The sequence below is a fragment of the Odocoileus virginianus genome, chromosome 16, assembly GCF_023699985.2.
Source record: "Odocoileus virginianus isolate 20LAN1187 ecotype Illinois chromosome 16, Ovbor_1.2, whole genome shotgun sequence".
Lineage (NCBI taxonomy): Eukaryota > Metazoa > Chordata > Mammalia > Artiodactyla > Cervidae > Odocoileus > Odocoileus virginianus.
In genome coordinates, this window is record NC_069689.1 from 48,495,241 (window position 1) to 48,512,031 (window position 16,791).

A 16,791-nucleotide genomic window follows, 5' to 3' on the forward strand; every position below is an offset into this window, starting at 1 on the left:
ATGCATTGAGAAGGTTCCAATAAAAATGTCACACCTTTAATCAGACCTTTGGCTTGGCAATCTTTAATCAGCTGAGTGGTTTACTTGGCATTTGAAGTCTTGTTAATCCTATCTCTAGAAGCTCTCCTTTTTTCAACCTCACAAGTCTTTGAATATCTGCAAATAGTCTATTTCTTCTCATTCCTGCCTGCAAACTGGCAAATTCTTTCTAATGTGCATGCTAAGTCACTTCAGTCATGTCTGACTCTTTGTGACCCCATAGACCATAGCCTGCCATGGTCTATGCATGGGATCCTCCAGGCAAGAATACTGAAGTGGGTTGCCATGCCCTTCTCTAGGAGATCTTCCCGACATAGGGATCAGACTCACATATCTTATGTCTCCTGCTTTGACAGGTGTTTTCTTTACCACTAGTGGCACCTGGGAAGCCCATTCGTTCTATAGCTCATCTCATTTTTTTTTAATATCTTGCAAATTCAGTTAACACCAGCTAAACATTCTGCTGTCCAGCTTCTTCTCTCAGTTCAATACACAAAGTCCATCTTTCAAATGAACCAAAGTGGCAGTTTTCCCATATGTTTTCCCTTTACATGATAAAGATCTTCATATTTCCAACCTATGATACTAGTTTCCTCACCTCCACTGCCCCACTGCTAAACTAATGTCATCTATGCTTAGTTTATGTTATGATGGAAACTCACTTTTGGTATTGATTTCTATATTGTCCAGAATAAGAAAGGCTGTCCATGGTAATAAACCCAATGTTCCATAGCTTATCATGGAAACAAGATTATTTCTTGCTTTCTCAGAGTCTTTGATTCAGGGACTCATGCTACTTGCATCTGGTAGGTCACTGGCTTCTAGAACACACATCTTTCTAAGTCTCTTTAGGAGGGGAGGGAAGAGCATAAAGAACTCACACCCTCACTGAAAACCTTTAACCAGAAGTGACACTGGTTACTTTTATTCATAGCATATTGGCCATATTCTAGTGGTCCCACCTGACATGAATTGATTCTGGGGAAATGTAGGGAGCAAATGCCACATCCATTTGAGCACTCTGTTTTGTCCCATCTCTTCTAGCTATTTCTCTTTCTTCACAATTTGGAGTTGAGAGGGCACTCTTTTACATTCTATCTATCTATCTGTTTATGGTGGCTGCACTGGGTCTTCCTTGTTGCACATGTATTTTCACTAGCTGTGGCAAGCAGGGGCTACTTTATGTAGTGGTGCTTGTTGCAGAACTCAGGCTCTAGGTGTGCAAGCTTCAATAGTTGCATGGGCTTAGTTGTCCCATGGCTTGTGGGATCTTCCCAGACCAGGGATGGAACCCTTGACCTGCATTGGCAGGTTGATTCTTAACCACTGGACCACTGGGGAAGTGCCATATATCTTTGTCTGAAGAACAGGGAGGCATCAGATATGAAAAGCCCATGATTTATGAAGAGGGAAAAATTTATCTTCATAGTTCTGATCTGTCAGGGAAGAACTGTAGGAGAGAGATTTCCTAAGGATAATATCAATGCATTTAACTGGAATAGGTTACTGTTCTTGAATACCAAGTCCATGTCCCCAAGGGAAGTTGTTTCAGAAGGGAGATGGATTCCATGTGGGTTCATTCATTTATTCATTTTGTTTTGCTTTTTTAATACTAATATCCATATGGGACCAATTCTGGAAATTCCAACCTATCAATCTTAGTTGAGGCTCAAGTTTCAAGATTTTGCTAGGTAGTTTGCATAATCAGTCTGGGTAAAGGACCACTGGATGTAAGTCACCCAGGAATGTATGAATTTACCAGTAGGAAACCCAGGGTAAGAGGTAAGAGTTTGAAAATGCCGGCAGGGAAATAAGATGTTTGAGGAGGCAGAGGACGGAACACTTTGTCAGTGGGCAGGCAGGCCTAGTCATGAGAAGAAGGAAGATATCCCTTCATCTGCAGTAGAAGAGAAGGTGGTAGAGAAAAGAGACTGAAATTCACAGTCTTGCAGCTTCAGATTTTCCATTTACTCTTCATTTACTTAGTCAACTTTTATCACTAGCTCTACTCACTAGCCAGGGACTCTGGGAGGTACCACAGACAAAGTGCTGGGAAAGACAGCCATGGCCACTGTCCTCAGGATACTCACGGCTGATGGACATAGAGTTAAGAACACAGCATCAGGTGTGCAACGACTTTGGAGGAAAAGGGAAGGAGCCTGTGCAGGTCAAGGGACGCCTCCTGGGAAAAATAAAATTCTTCCCAGAGCTTGAAATGTGAAATAAGTATCAGAGGCCACACTTTTGAATCCTTTCTGTGAGGGTGAGGAATGCAAAACAAACAAACAAAGCTGGACTTGGGCCTTATTGTGCATAGGATGCTGAAAAGAACACGTGCATGGAAGAAGACAGACCTGGAGGCAACACCAGCCCCAGCTTTAGCTGTGGGACCGGAGCCAGTGACACTCCTGGTCCCCCTTCTCAGTTATACAATCAGCCTTATAACACCTGTTATCTGGTTAGAGCAGCTGGGGCCGGGCTTAATGGCCACCTCTTCCTTTCTCCTCCTACCACTCTCCAACTTCAAAATAAAAAGGAATACTAATACTGATAGAAATAGTAAAAATGCTTTCAATATAGAGCACCACTAATAGTGTTAATACATCATATTATATAGCAACCCACAGTTTACATGAGACTCTTAGACACATCATCATCTGAAGTTGCTACTGCTCTTCCCTTTCTTCCTTCCTTCTCTTTTTGCTTCCTTCCTTTCTTCTTTCCTTTCTACCTTCCCTTAATGCCTTCTCCCACATACATACTGTTTTGACTGGCGTGAAGGGTACTTATAGTAATAGAGCAAATGAATTAAAATCAAAGTGACAAAAAGTACTGTGACAAAGTGAGCCTAATAACAAGGTTGGCCACAATGCCCTTATTTACACCTTGGGCAGATTCAAGAGTTGGATTTCACTTTTCTAGAAACCAAGGAAAAGGGTAAATATTTTTATATTTATAGTGCATATCATCCATGAAAGGAATAATTACCAGTGTTTTGGATTTACAAATAGTACTGACACTGATTTTGGACCTGCACTTCCTCCTGGGGGTGTCTCATAAATGGGACACTGTGTGCTGGAGCAAAGGATGTTCAATGCAACCTCCCACCAACTTCTCCTTGCAAGAACTTTGCTGGGATATTTTGTCCACGATTCCTAGGGGGGGCTATGGTTAACAAATTCTCTTGGAGAGGAGAGAAAGATGGTGCAACTTGAATACCGAGCCTTCTTTGATTTGGGTTGAACCAGTGGGCAGATAGGGGTTCCCTGGTGGCTCAGTGGTAAAGAATCTGCCTGCAGTGCAGGAGCCACAGGAGATTGGGGTTCAGTCTCTGGGTTAGGAAGATCCTCTGGAGGAAGGCATGGCAACCCACTCCAGTATTCTTGCCTGGAAAATCCCATGGACAGGGGAACTTGGTGGGCTACAGCCCAGTTCAGTTCAGTTCAGTCGCTCAGTCATGTCCGACTCTTTGTGATACCATGGACTGCAGCATGCCAGGCTTCCCTGTCCATCACCAACTCCCAGAGCTTGCTCAAACTCATGTCCATCAAGTCGGTGATGCCATCCAGCCATCTCATCCTCTGTCATCCCCTTCTCCTCCCGCCTTCTATCTTTCCCAGCTTCAGGGTCTTTTCCAGTGAGTCAGTTCACATCAGGTGGCCAAAGTATTGGAGCTTCAGCTTCAGCCTCAGTCTTTCCAATGAACATCTAGGACTGATTTCCTTGAGGATGGACTGGTTTGATCTTCTTGCAGTACAAGGGACTCTCAAGAGTCATCTCCAACACCACAGTTCAAAAGCATCAATTCTTCAGTGCTCAGCTTTCTTTATATTCCAACTCTCACATCCATACATGACTACTAGAAAAACCATAGCTTTGACTATATGGACCTTTGTTGGCAAAGTAATGTCTCTATTTTTTAATATACTGTCTAGGTTGACCTTAACTTTTCTCCCAAGGAACAAGGGTCTTTTAATTTCATGGCTACAGTCACCATCTTCAGTGAGTTTGGAGCCCCAAAATAAAGTCTCAGTCTCACTATTTCCATTGTTTCCCCATTTATTTGCCATGAAGTGATGGGGCCAGATGCCATGATCTTAGTTTTTGGATCTAAGCCAACTTTTTCACTCCCCTCTTTTAGGAGAGGGCTATAGTCCATGGGACCTCAAAGAGTCAGACATGCAGGAAGTGACTTAGCATGCACACAGGAGCAGATACAATTTAGAGTTTGGGGAGAGATAGATAAGCCTTGCTTTCTGTAAGCATTTCTCATGGGATCTCTATAAGTGTCCAAGAGCAATGAGCTCAAGGTACCCCTGCCTGGTAGTTCGCACAAATTTGTTCCTCAACTTTAGTTTCTCCAACTCAAATCCTTGGAATCTTCCCAGAAGGAAACACAAATTATGTTGGAGGATCATGCACATATGCATTGTCACTCAGTCATATCAGACTCTTTGTGACCCCATGGGCAATATAGCCTACGAGGCTCCACTGTCCATGGGATTTTCCAAGCAAGAACACTGGAATGGATTGCCATTTCCTACTTCAGGGGATCTTCCTGACTCAGGGATCAAACTCTCTTCTCCTGCATCTCCAGCATTAACATTAGGTGTGGTTTGTTTTTTTTTTTTTCAATCACTTCACCACCTGGGAAGGCCTTGAAGGATCATGAGGACATCCTTTCTGTATCTTTAGTCCTATTCTTCCTCCTTGGCCTTGAGTCTCACTATAGGGAAAGTGTCACTGTTTTCCCTTGCAACAAAGCCAAAGCTTTGCCTAGGAAATGAATCCAGGGTATTTTACACAGTATGGTGCCTCCGAACTCCATCAATTATTCTCTGTATATTGATTTGATGTTCTTGCAAGTTTGGTAGTTTAATGGTGTTTTTAAATAAACATTATTTCCTTACAGTATAAAGAAGAATCCTAATTGAAATCCATTTGGGTCCAAGGAGGGTCTTTAGACCCCTAATGTTCAGTTAATCAGCTGATCGTTGGCACAGCGGAGGGCGACTGCTCCTTTGTGGTACAGATTCTGAGACAGCTCTGACTTATTGAGCCCGTTCCTGCCTGGCAAGGTCCTGGATGCCAAAGCATGTTCTCAGAAGAAGGAAGAATGAATTTAAGGACAGATGTTTGGGTGGGAGGCACTGCAAATTACTGCTGGTGTCACCGTCTCCATCATCACTAATAAGCTTCAGATAATTTTCTGGGCACAGCCAGTATTCAGTTCTGCAGCCAGAAAATAGGTCCCCTTGGCAACAACTCATGGGCTTTCCAAGGAAGGTTAATATTTGTCATCTTTGGGCAGTTTTGAAATCACATTCTCTTGCCCATTTTTCTTGTAGCTCTTAACCTTCAGATGTTATGGGAAGCAGCAAAGGCTAGACCACCATTGAACCCCATAGAGAGCCTGGCCCTGAGGAAGAACCCAGAGCTTGTGGAATGAATCCAGACTGCTTAGATTCTGTGCAGTGAGGGACTCCCTGAGCCAGTGACTTTGCTCCTCTGTGTCTTTGCTTCCCAGTTTGTCAAACTGAGGGCAATAACTTCATAACGTTACTGAGAAGATTCCATGATTCCATACATATCACTGTTTAAAATAGCACCTACCACAGGGTGCACGTGTTTTCTGTCCTTAAGAGCTGTGGTTTGAGCCACTACAAAGGAGCTTCCCCGGTATCTCAGACGGTAAAGAATCTCTCTGCAATGCAGGAGACCAGGGTTTGATCCCTGGGTTGGGAAGATCCCCTGGAGAAGAAAATGTCTACCCACTGCAGTATTCTTGCCTGGAGAATTCCATGGACAGGGGAGTCAGGTGGTCCATAGTCCATGGGATCCCAAAGAGTTGGGCAGTAACTCAGTGCCTCACACACACACACATGCAGTTTTATAGAGTTTGCAGAAACAATTTTGAGCAGCAGCTGGCTCTCCTTTTCCTTCCCTATATGTATGTCAACTTAGAGATAGTTCGAGGGGCCTTTAACCTTCAAAATCATTAAACAAACGGGAAATAAATATTTCCATTTGCTGCACTAACCTCCTACCATATACCAAGTGCTTTACATATGCCATTGCTTATAGGCTTCCTGGCCACCTATAAAGTAGGTACTGCTCCATGTATAAGAAAGACGAAGTTGTCCTTCTTTAGATGGAGTATGATTACCATCAACAGCTAATGACTTTAATATTCATCTCATCCAAGTAGGATTACCAGTAAAATACTGGACGCCCAATTAAATTTGAGTTTGGTGTTAAAAAAAAAGATATTCTGATACAAGTATTTCCCTAATACTATGTGGGATATACTAAAAAGTCATTCGTTTGTTTATCTGAAGTTCAAATTTAAGTGGCTGTCGTGTGCTACATCTGGGACCCTATCTCCAGGGAACTAAGAATCTTCTGGGTGCCAAGCACTAACCCTTTATGCAGTTAGAAACACTAACTTAATTGGACATGAGGCAAGTCATGGAAAAGGACAGTTTGGATCACTTTATATACCTCTTTGCCAGCTAGTCTGATCCTTCATCCAGTATTTTGATTGCCAACATCACTTCTGGCATTAGAGAATTTTGTTACCTCTCAGCCCATGTTTCACAAAATTAGCCTTCTGCTGTGTTGGTAAGATTCTTCGATGTTGAGCTATAGGCAGGGTTATTTTTATTTTGTGTGTGTGTGTGTGTTTTTTTTTTTTTTTTTTTGTAAATCACTAAAAACAAGAAACAGTCTGAAGGATAAAGAAGAGCTTTGAATTTAGACAAACATAATATTCATACTCAGAATCTCCCACTGACTATGAGCTTCAGTTTCATCATCTGTAAATTTTCCATCCATCTCAGGGAGTGCTGAGGATTGAAGAGAGAGGTCTTTAGTGCAGTATCACCCCCCCCGCCCGCCTCCCCCTGCCTTTTCAGTGCAGCCCCGGATGAGTGCCCATCAAGGGTCTGTTCTCTGCTCTTTCTCTTTCCACTTTTTAATGATAGGCCATAAGTATGAAGATGTTAAATTCTTCATATAAGTCAATACCTCCAGGAAAAAAAAAAATCTACTTACATTGTCTCTTATATTGAGGGCCTAATGATGACCAGAACTTGGGAAACTTTGTCAGAAACTGCTTTCAATAGGTTCAATCCCTGGGTTGGGAAGATTCCCTGAAGAGGTAAATGGCAACCCACTCCAGTACTCTTGCCTGGAGAAGTCCATGGACAGAGTAGATGGGTGGGTTACAGTCCACGGGGTTTCAAAGAGTGGGGCACGACTGAGTGACTAACATTTTCATCCTAACTGGGCAGAAACTTCAACAGGGGGAGGAGAAGAGGGCAGTTCCCAGAGAAGGCTCACCTTTCATGGGTGTGATCTGTGGTGTTCATGAAATTCTCTGGAACGGAGAAAGCAAGGGAACTGGAAAATAGAGTTTTTATCCAGGGTCACTGAAGAAAGTAGGGATAACCACTAGACCATTCAGGTAGGACCTAAATCAAATCCCTTATGACTATAAAGTGGAAGTGAGAAATAGATTTAAGGGGCTAGATCTGATAGACAGACAGCCTGATGAACTATGGATGGAAGTTCGTGACATTGTACAGGAGACAGGGATCAAGGCCATTTCCATGAAAAAGAAATGCAAAAAGGTAAAATTGTTGTCTGAGGAGGCCTTACAAATAGCTGTGAAACTAAGATAAGTGAAAGGCAGAGTTCCAAAGAACAGCCAGGAGAGATAAGAAAGCCTTCCTCAGGGATCAATGCAAAGAAATAGAGGAAAATCATAGAATGGGAAAGACTAGAGATCTCTTCAAGAAAACTAGAGATTCCAAGGGAACATTTCATGCAAAAATGGGCTCAATAAAGGACAGAAATGGTATGGACCTAACAGAAGCAGAAGATATTAAGAAGAGGTGGCAAGAATATACAGAACTGTACAAAAAAGATCTTCATGACCCAGATAATCACAATGGTGTGATCACTCATCTAGAGCCAGACATCCTGGAATGTGAAGTCAAGTGGGCCTTAGAAAGCATCACTACAAACAAAGCTAGTGGAGATGATGGAATTCCAGTTGACATACTTCAAATCCTGAAAGATGATGCTGTGAAAGTGCTGCACTCAATATGCCAGAAAATTTGGAAAACTCAGCAGTGGCCACAGGACTGGAAAAGGTCAGTTTTCATTCCAATCCCTAAGAAGGGCAATCCCAAAGAATGCTCAAACTACCACACAATTGCACTCATTTCACACGCTAGTAAACTAATGCTCAAAATTTTCCAAGCCAGGCTTCAGCAATACGTGAACCAAGAACTTCCAGATGTTCAAGTTGATTTCAGAAAAGGCAGAGGAACCAGAGACCAAATTGCCAACATCCATTGGATCATCGAAAAAGCAAGAGAGTTCCAGAGAAACATCTATTTCTGCTTTATTGACTATGCCTAAGCCTTCAACTGTGTGGATCACAATAAACTGTGGAAAATTCTGAAAGAGATGGGAATACCAGACCACCTGACCTGCCTCTTGAGAAACCTGTATGCAGGTCAGGAAGCAACAGTTAGAACTGGATGTGGAACAAAAGACTGGTTCCAAATAGGAAAAGGAGTACATCAAGGCTGTATATTGTCACCCTGCTCATTTAACTTATATGCAGAGTACACCATGAGAAATGCTGGACTGGTTGAAGTACAAGCTGGAATCTAGATTGCCAGGAGAAATATCAATAACCTCATATATGCAGATGACACTACTCTTATGGCAGAAAGTGAAGAGGAACTGAAAAGCCTCTTGATGAAAGTGAAAGAGGAGAGTGAAAAAGTTGGCTTAAAGCTTACCATTCAGAAAACTAAGATCATGGCATCTGGTCGCATCACCTCATGGGAAATAGATGAGGAAACAGGGGAAACAGTGTCAGACTTTATTTTTTTGGGCTCCAAAATCACTGCAGATGGTGACTGCAGCCATGAAATTAAAAGATGCTTACTCCTTGGAAGGAAAGTCATGACCAACCTAGATAGCATATTCAAAAGCAGAGACATTACTTTGCCAACAAAGGTCTGTCTAGTCAAGACTATGGTTTTTCCAGTGGTCATGTATGGATGTGAGAGTTGGACTGTGAAGAAAGCTTAGCACCAAAAAATTGATGCTTTTGAACTGTGGTGTTAGAGAAGGCTCTTGAGAGTCCCTTGGACTGCAAGGAGATCCAACCAGTCCATTGCAAAGGAGATAAGTCCTGGGTGTTCATTGGAAGGACTGATGCTGAGGCTGAAACTCCAATACTTTGGCCACCTGATGCGAAGAGTTGACTCATTGGAAAAGACCCTGATGCTGGGAGGGATTGGGGGCAGGAGGAGAAGGGAACGACAGAGGATGAGATGGCTGGATGGCATCACCGACTCGATGGGCATGAGTTTGAGTAAACTCTGGGAGTTGGTGATGGACAGGGAGGCCTGGCATGTTGCGATTCATGGGGTCACAAAGAGTCGGACCTGACTGAGCGACTGAACTGAACTGAACTGAAAAGAGGGTAGATTAAAAAAAAAAATGCAACTTGAAGGCTTGTCCTGAGTAAATGCTTAAACTCAAGCTACACCCTTATGAGATTAGGAAAAATAGGTGTGCTAAATTCTGGCCCAAGATTTCCCCTTTGTGTGTTATTTACCTTATTCATTGCTGTCTCAGGTGGTGCTGGTGGTGGAGAATCTGCCTGCTAATGCAGAGTTCTATCTCTGGATCAGGAAGATCCCCTGGAAGAGAACATGACAACTCATTCCAGTGTTCTTGTCTGTAGAATTCCATAGACAGAGGAGCCTGGCGAACTACAGTCTATGGGGTGGCAGAGTCGGACACGACGGAAGTGACTTTGCAGGTGTCTACATGCACCAATCGAAGGATGGATGGGTGATGAAATTTGCATGAAAATGGCAAGTCATCTTAGCAACCCTTCAACCAAACCTTCTGGTGGAGCCACACTGCTAGGACAGCCACGAAGAAAACTCTGATTAAGATCGAGTTTGTTTATCCAGAGCGCATCTGTATGATGTATTCCCTTCAGCAGAACCATCCTCACTTCCTAAGGCCAGATGCACTACTATACACATATCAGCTGGTGCCCTCTTTTTTCTAGGGGCGGCATAAAGGAAATGAATCTGAGCTTCAGTTTAATTTCCCCCTACAACAGGTTCAAAGGCTAAATGCCATTTCTCTACCTCAGTCAGGCTTTGTCGCATCTCCAGCATTATATGAAATTTGCTTGTGAAATAAAGACAAACACAGGCTTGACAGAAATGGCATAAATAATCAATCCTTCATATATTTATATAGAATCTAGGTGCAGCTCATGGATGATTGCTTTGTACTTTATTTCTTTACTTTTCCAAGCAACTCTGATAGATGTAGTGGGGCAATTTGGGAATATGCCCTCAGAGATATCCTGAAAAATAATCAACCCTACATTAGGTCTAGTTAATGTGGAGGGAAAACAGAATGGAAATCTAAGAAGAATCTTTTTCAGAGTAAGTAACAATTGGCATTTTCTCATCCTCATTTGATCAGTTTCCCAAACATCATAACATGTATCACATTACCGTTTCACAGTCGAAAGTCTTCTACAAGGAACTGGAAACGCTTTAACGAGATGAGCTTCTTGGGGAGGTTTCCAGCCTCAGTAAGCAATCCCTAGACACCAAAATCACTTGGGACCCATTCAAAAATTCTCAGCAACACATAAGGAATGCCAAGTTCCAGAGAGAACAGTGTGTGTCCCATGCTTGTTGAATATACATCTTCACAGCAATATGGTATTCCACTTATTAATTCTGTTTGCCACAGATGTCTTCATTATGTGTATTTAATTTTAGTGCTTAAGTAAACACACACTAACGGTGTGTGAGAAATGCTCCAGATATCCTTAAGCAAAAAGCAGAAACCGTGTAATGCTGTAGGATAGCCTGCTGGGAACAAATCTAAATTTAAATTTAAATCAGTTTGGGGAAAATCTCTTCAGAAGCCATGAGTGTGTGTCTCCTTATTTGTGATGAAGTGGAGAGTCTGAGAGGGAAGATACTAATCAATGAGGCCGTAATTTACAACAGCAGTTACAGTGATCCTATTTTTCGCACAGTAATTGCCACATGTTGACTGTACAGATGTCCGAACACATGGGAGCACTTCTCTTTTCGAAGACAAATGAAGATTTTCACTTTGTTTGGTAAACGTGTCAAGATTTATCACTTAGTCATGTGCCATACGTTAGGGTGTTTATAAAATTTGGCTTTCTGCACTCTGATTATGTCGTTTTATGATTTCAACAACATGGCAGTGATGAAATCAATATTTTCCGGATTCAAATGTGTCTCAAGTCTTAGACTGTGAACAGTGTTTCAGAGGTTAGACACAGGAAAAGAGGAAATCCCATCTATGAACATGAAGGCTATACAAACACGTTAGTGTTCTTTTCTTTTGTGTTCTGGAAAACAGAGACCAGGTAAAATAGCTTTGTCCAATAAGCTCAGGTTAAAAGAGGCCCTGGCCAATTGAATGTCCTAGCTTTTTCTTGTAGATTGAGATAAAATGCAGCTTCCAAATGCAGTGGAATTGAACAGAATATTCAACTTCTTCTTGTGAGATGCACAAAAGATAGGTGCTGAGGAGACAGTGAACACTGGCCAAAGACAAGCTCAGAAACAGGAATAAATCAAGGGGCAAGATAAATCTAAGACAAGAAAAGCATTTCAGAAACACAAATCTTGATTCTGTTTCAGTGTCAAACCAATGCTCATCCAGGTGGAACAGAATTCAAACTGTTGGAGATACCCTCTTTCTGAGTCAGGAGCTCAACTTCCTCTGACTTTCAGTGACTTCTCTGAAACACGTTCAATCTGCAAAAGTGATGCTTTTGAAAAGAATCAAAATAACATCATTGGCTATAAAGATATTGATTTATAGTTTAGGCTTAAAATTAGGAAAACTCAAAATAGCCAGAGTAAGAGGCTTTCTGCTCTCTCAGCCACTCAGGAAAGGTCAGGGTTCATGGAAAAGAGAACATTCTGAAAATTGCTTTGGATCTTGCTTATTTTCATTATCGGCATTGTCCCAGAAACATTTAATTTCATAGAAATTGAATACAATTTTTTAAAAACTTGTGGAAAGGAAGTAAAGTTTTATAGAATGGAGAAAATGATGCTGTTCTGTATTTCAGAATAGTTTTCAATGTGAATATCTTTTTCTTCAACCAGATGAAAAACCACAAAGGCAAAAGAATCCTTTTGATTTTCTTATGTCTCTTTATAATAGTGCTAGGCATACAATTGATGCTCTTTAATCATCTTTTAGTGGAACGAGTATATCAATTTTGTTAAGCATTATTGGTGCATTATTTCATACAGTACCTAGAACAATGTCAGATGCAGTGGATTTTTTGAAAGACTGAATAGCTGAGCTGAGTCCAAGGAAAAGAGTCGCGACATATCAGAAACCTTGGTAATGGATACACTTGAGCCCTTATGAGCAAGCCCCAGAAACATCTAGGCTCTGGCCCAAAAGCATTTTATTACTAAGACCAGAATTTTCTTTCGGTGGCAAAATAGGTAGCACCTGATGAATCCCTGGCTTTCATTGGGCCCATTTCAAGAGTGGTTCAGTCCCTGACACTCCGTTTGCCTTAAGTAATCATATAGAAAGTCTGCTGAGTGCTCACTGTTAATGACAAATAGTATTTACGGGAGCTGCAGAAAGCTTTGCATCATCCTCCGGGAACTCATTCTTGAAAATCCAGATGAATCCTACTAGTGGCTCTCTTGCTCAGGTGACAATTATCTGTAAACTGCTACCCAATAGCATGGACACCTTTGTGCATGATGTTCTTAGTCACTCGGTCATGTCCGACTCTATGCAACCCCGTGGACTGTAGCCTGCCAGGCTCCCCTGTCCATGGTACTTCCCAGGCAAGCACACGGGAATGGGTTGCCATTTCCTTCTCCAAGGGATCTTCCCGACCCAGGGACTGAACCTGCACCTCCTGTCTCTCTTGCACTGGCAGGCAGGTTCTTTACCCCTGAGCCACCTGGGAAGCCCAGGCACCTTGGTAACACTTCTGCAAAAGTTCAAAAGCATTCTTATAAGTTTATCCTTACTGGAAGGTAAATAAGTGGTTTTGGCCTCCAAAAACAGAGTTTCCCATTACCTTATTAAAAAAGTCAATTTGGAGAAATGACTCCACAACAAAAGGATAAAGATACAAAGAATAACTTGGTGTTGGCCTACTGTTGAATGCAACAAGGCAGGTATTTTAGAACAATTAACAGAAATGGAGTATTCTTAAATGTTTGAAAAATGTGTCATCACTACTAAAGAGAAATTTAATTTTCTTATATATGCACCCCCATGATGTCAAAAGAAATATCTTAAGGGTGGCGTTAAGTAGCAGGTAGTATTTCTAGGGAAAGCATCCCAAAAGAAAGCACAAACAATTTCACTAAAAGATATTTAAAGTAGTATACAGTAGAAATGGCTGGAACTGAAATGAAAAGATAGTTAAAATTGTATTCATTTTGTTTACCCCCAGCCCACATCTATTCTCTCTATATTTTTCCAAAAGCTGAATATACAAATACCCAACAGATGGGTGCAGGCTGCCTTGAGGAGGACTTAAAGAAAGCACCTGCCTTCCTTTTATGTGGTTCTTCCACAATTTCTGGGTGCTTCAGAAGATAATGGGGCTTTCTTGTTTGGGAGATATAAATTCTCTTGTCCTAAAGTAGATGCAGGAGATTTTGTAGACTCTACTGTAGGTTCCACCATTGCAGAACCTAGGGAGGATGTTGAGACCCCCTGATGTTGGAGGAAAACAACAATAATAATTTATTCTGTTGGATTTGCTTAATTAAAGGAGGAATTCTTTACAAAAGGTTTGTGGGAGAATGGAGCGGTGGAGATGAAGACTTGAATCTTCCTATGAATAGATATAAGGATAATACTGGTGCTCTGTGGCAACCTAGATGGGGTGGGGGGTGGGAGGGACATTCAGGAGGGAGGGGACACGTGTATGTTTATGGCTGATTCACATTGTTGTGCGGCAGAAATCAACATGATATTGTAAAGCAATTATCCTCCAGTTAAAAATAAATTAAATCAATTTTAAAAAGAATAATACATTTTTCTTGGACAAATGTCAGATGATATTGCTTATACATAATTTTTTTTTAATGACACAAATGAAAATTTTTACAAAACAGAAACAGACCCACAGACATAGAAAAGAAACTCATAGTTACCAAAGTGGAAAGGGAGAGGAGGGATAAATTAGGAGTTTGGGATTAATGGATATAGACACTACTAAACTGTACATAAAATAGATAACCAACAAAGATGTAATATATAGTGCAGGGAACTCTACTCAATATCTTGTAATAACCCATAGTAGAGAAGAATCTGAAAAAGAATCTGTAACTTTTAACTGAGTCACTTTGCTGTGTACATGAAACAAACACAACATTGTAAACCAACTATACTTCAATTTAGAAAAAAGAATAACATTTTTTGTGAATGCAATAGACATCATAAACAAATGAATACATAAACTGTTAAAACAACAACAAGCAATGAAGACCCACTGCAATACTAACATTGTCCTTCTATATACTAGGAGTTTTTCCTCAGTGTCTTTCATATCAGTTAAAGAGATTCATATAGGTCTTATTATTAAAAAGTTTCATAGGTTGTTATACTTGAGTCTTACCAACTGAGAGTTTCGATTTTTATACTTCAATATATGCCTGGTTCTCAGGCTTCCCAGGTGGGTCAGTGGTAAAGAATCCACCTGCCAAGCAGGAAACATGAGTTTGATTCCTGGGTCAGGAAGATCCCCTGGAGAAGGGAATGGAAATTCACTCCAGTATTTTTGCCAGGGAAATCTCATGGACAGAGGAGCCTGGCGGGCTAGAGTCCATGGAGTCGCAAAGAGTCAGACACGATTGAGTGACTAAGCAACAACAATGTGTGATTCTCACACTGGGACTGTATTACAATGAGCCCCTTGTGTTAAATTTTTTGCACAATTTGTCTTTTGGTTTCTTAAATTTGGAATAGCCATATAAAATCTCCATGGAAGCCATAAAGATGTCCCTTTTGGAAAGTTACACCTTTGTGCCTACATTTCAGGATGGAATGTGAACAGTGCACTCTCTTTTATCAGACAAAGAATTTTTTTTTAAAAGTCCAGGAATTATCCCAACACAAAAACCTGATCTCGCTGGCCTCTGGGGCCTGAGGCCTAGACAATCACCCAAGCCTGGTTTTTCCTGAGAATTGCTGGAAGGCAAATCTGAGAGAGGACAAATTTACACCTTTAGGAAGCAAAGTCTGAGGTCTGAGGATCTATCAGTTCCCGCTATACAAAGAGCAGGGCTCAGACCTCATTCTCAAGGTAGATGAATAAAGGAAAAGAAATCAACCATCCAGATCTTAATTCTTTAAAATTTAAAAGCTAATTTTGTGTCTTTTAGTCAATTTCCTGAACAGGAAGGAAGAATTTATTAACTGCCTTCTAGTATTAAATGGAGTTCTAATGGGTAAGTACAACAATTCAACAGGTGCCAAGGAGATCTATGGAGGCATTATATCAATTTTCATCGTAATGTCCTACAAATGCATTTGTAGACTGATAGTTCTGCTTCTCCCCACCTCTCCCACTCCCGTTTAATTTATTTTGAGAACCTTATCTCACTCCAAATAATAAAACGGCTGCTATATCATTCTAGAGAACAGAATGCTATAGGATCTTACTTATTAATTCCTCCTATGGAAATGCTTTTGCACAGTTTAAGTAACAGGAAGTAGGTGAGGACAATTGTTCAACATTTAAAAAAAGAAAATTAGTAGTGACCAATGGAGTTGAAGATTTGAATCAGGTTTAGGGAGAAACTACTTGACCTGGAGGCCAAGATTTTAATGCTACGCCAGGAGCGTTTCGGAGAAGGCGATGGCACCCCACTCCAGAACTCTTGCCTGGAAAATCCCATGGACGGAGGAGCCTGGTACGCTGCGGTCATGGGGCCGCTAAGAGTCAGACACGACTAAGCGACTTCACTTTCACTTTCCATTTTCATGCATTGGAGAAGGAAATGGCAACCCACTCCAGTGTTCTTGCCTGGAGAATCCCAGGGACGGGGGAGCCTGGTGGGCTGCAACTATGGGGCCTCACAGAGTCAGACACGACTAATGTGACTTAGCAGCAGCAGCAGCAGGAGCATTTATATAAAATGTACAATGAAATCTTAAAAGAAACCACTCTCTACAATTAAAAATACTGTTGTACAGACTGCATTCTATTTTTGTTCTTCATCTATTTTGGTAGAAATTGAATTGTATTCAGGTGTCAATAGAAACCAAATACATAAAGCCACAAGTTTCACAGAAGTTGATGAAAACATAACCAAAAAACAACAAAAAAATGCTTGCATACTCAGTTGTATCTGACTCTTCCCAACCCCATGGACTGTTCAGTTCAGTTCAGTTCAGTTCAGTTCAGTCACTCAGTCGAGTCCGACTCTTTGCAACCCCATGAATCGCAGCACGCCAGGCCTCCATGGACTATAGCCTGCCAGTATCCTTTGTCCATGGAATTCTCCAGGCAAGAGTACTGAAGTAGGTTGCCATTCCCTTTCCAGAGGATCTTCCCAACCTAGGGAGCGAACCCTGATCCCCTGAACTGCAGGCATATTCTTTAATCTGAGCCTCCAGGGAAGTGCTACCTTGAAAGCCTTGATGAAA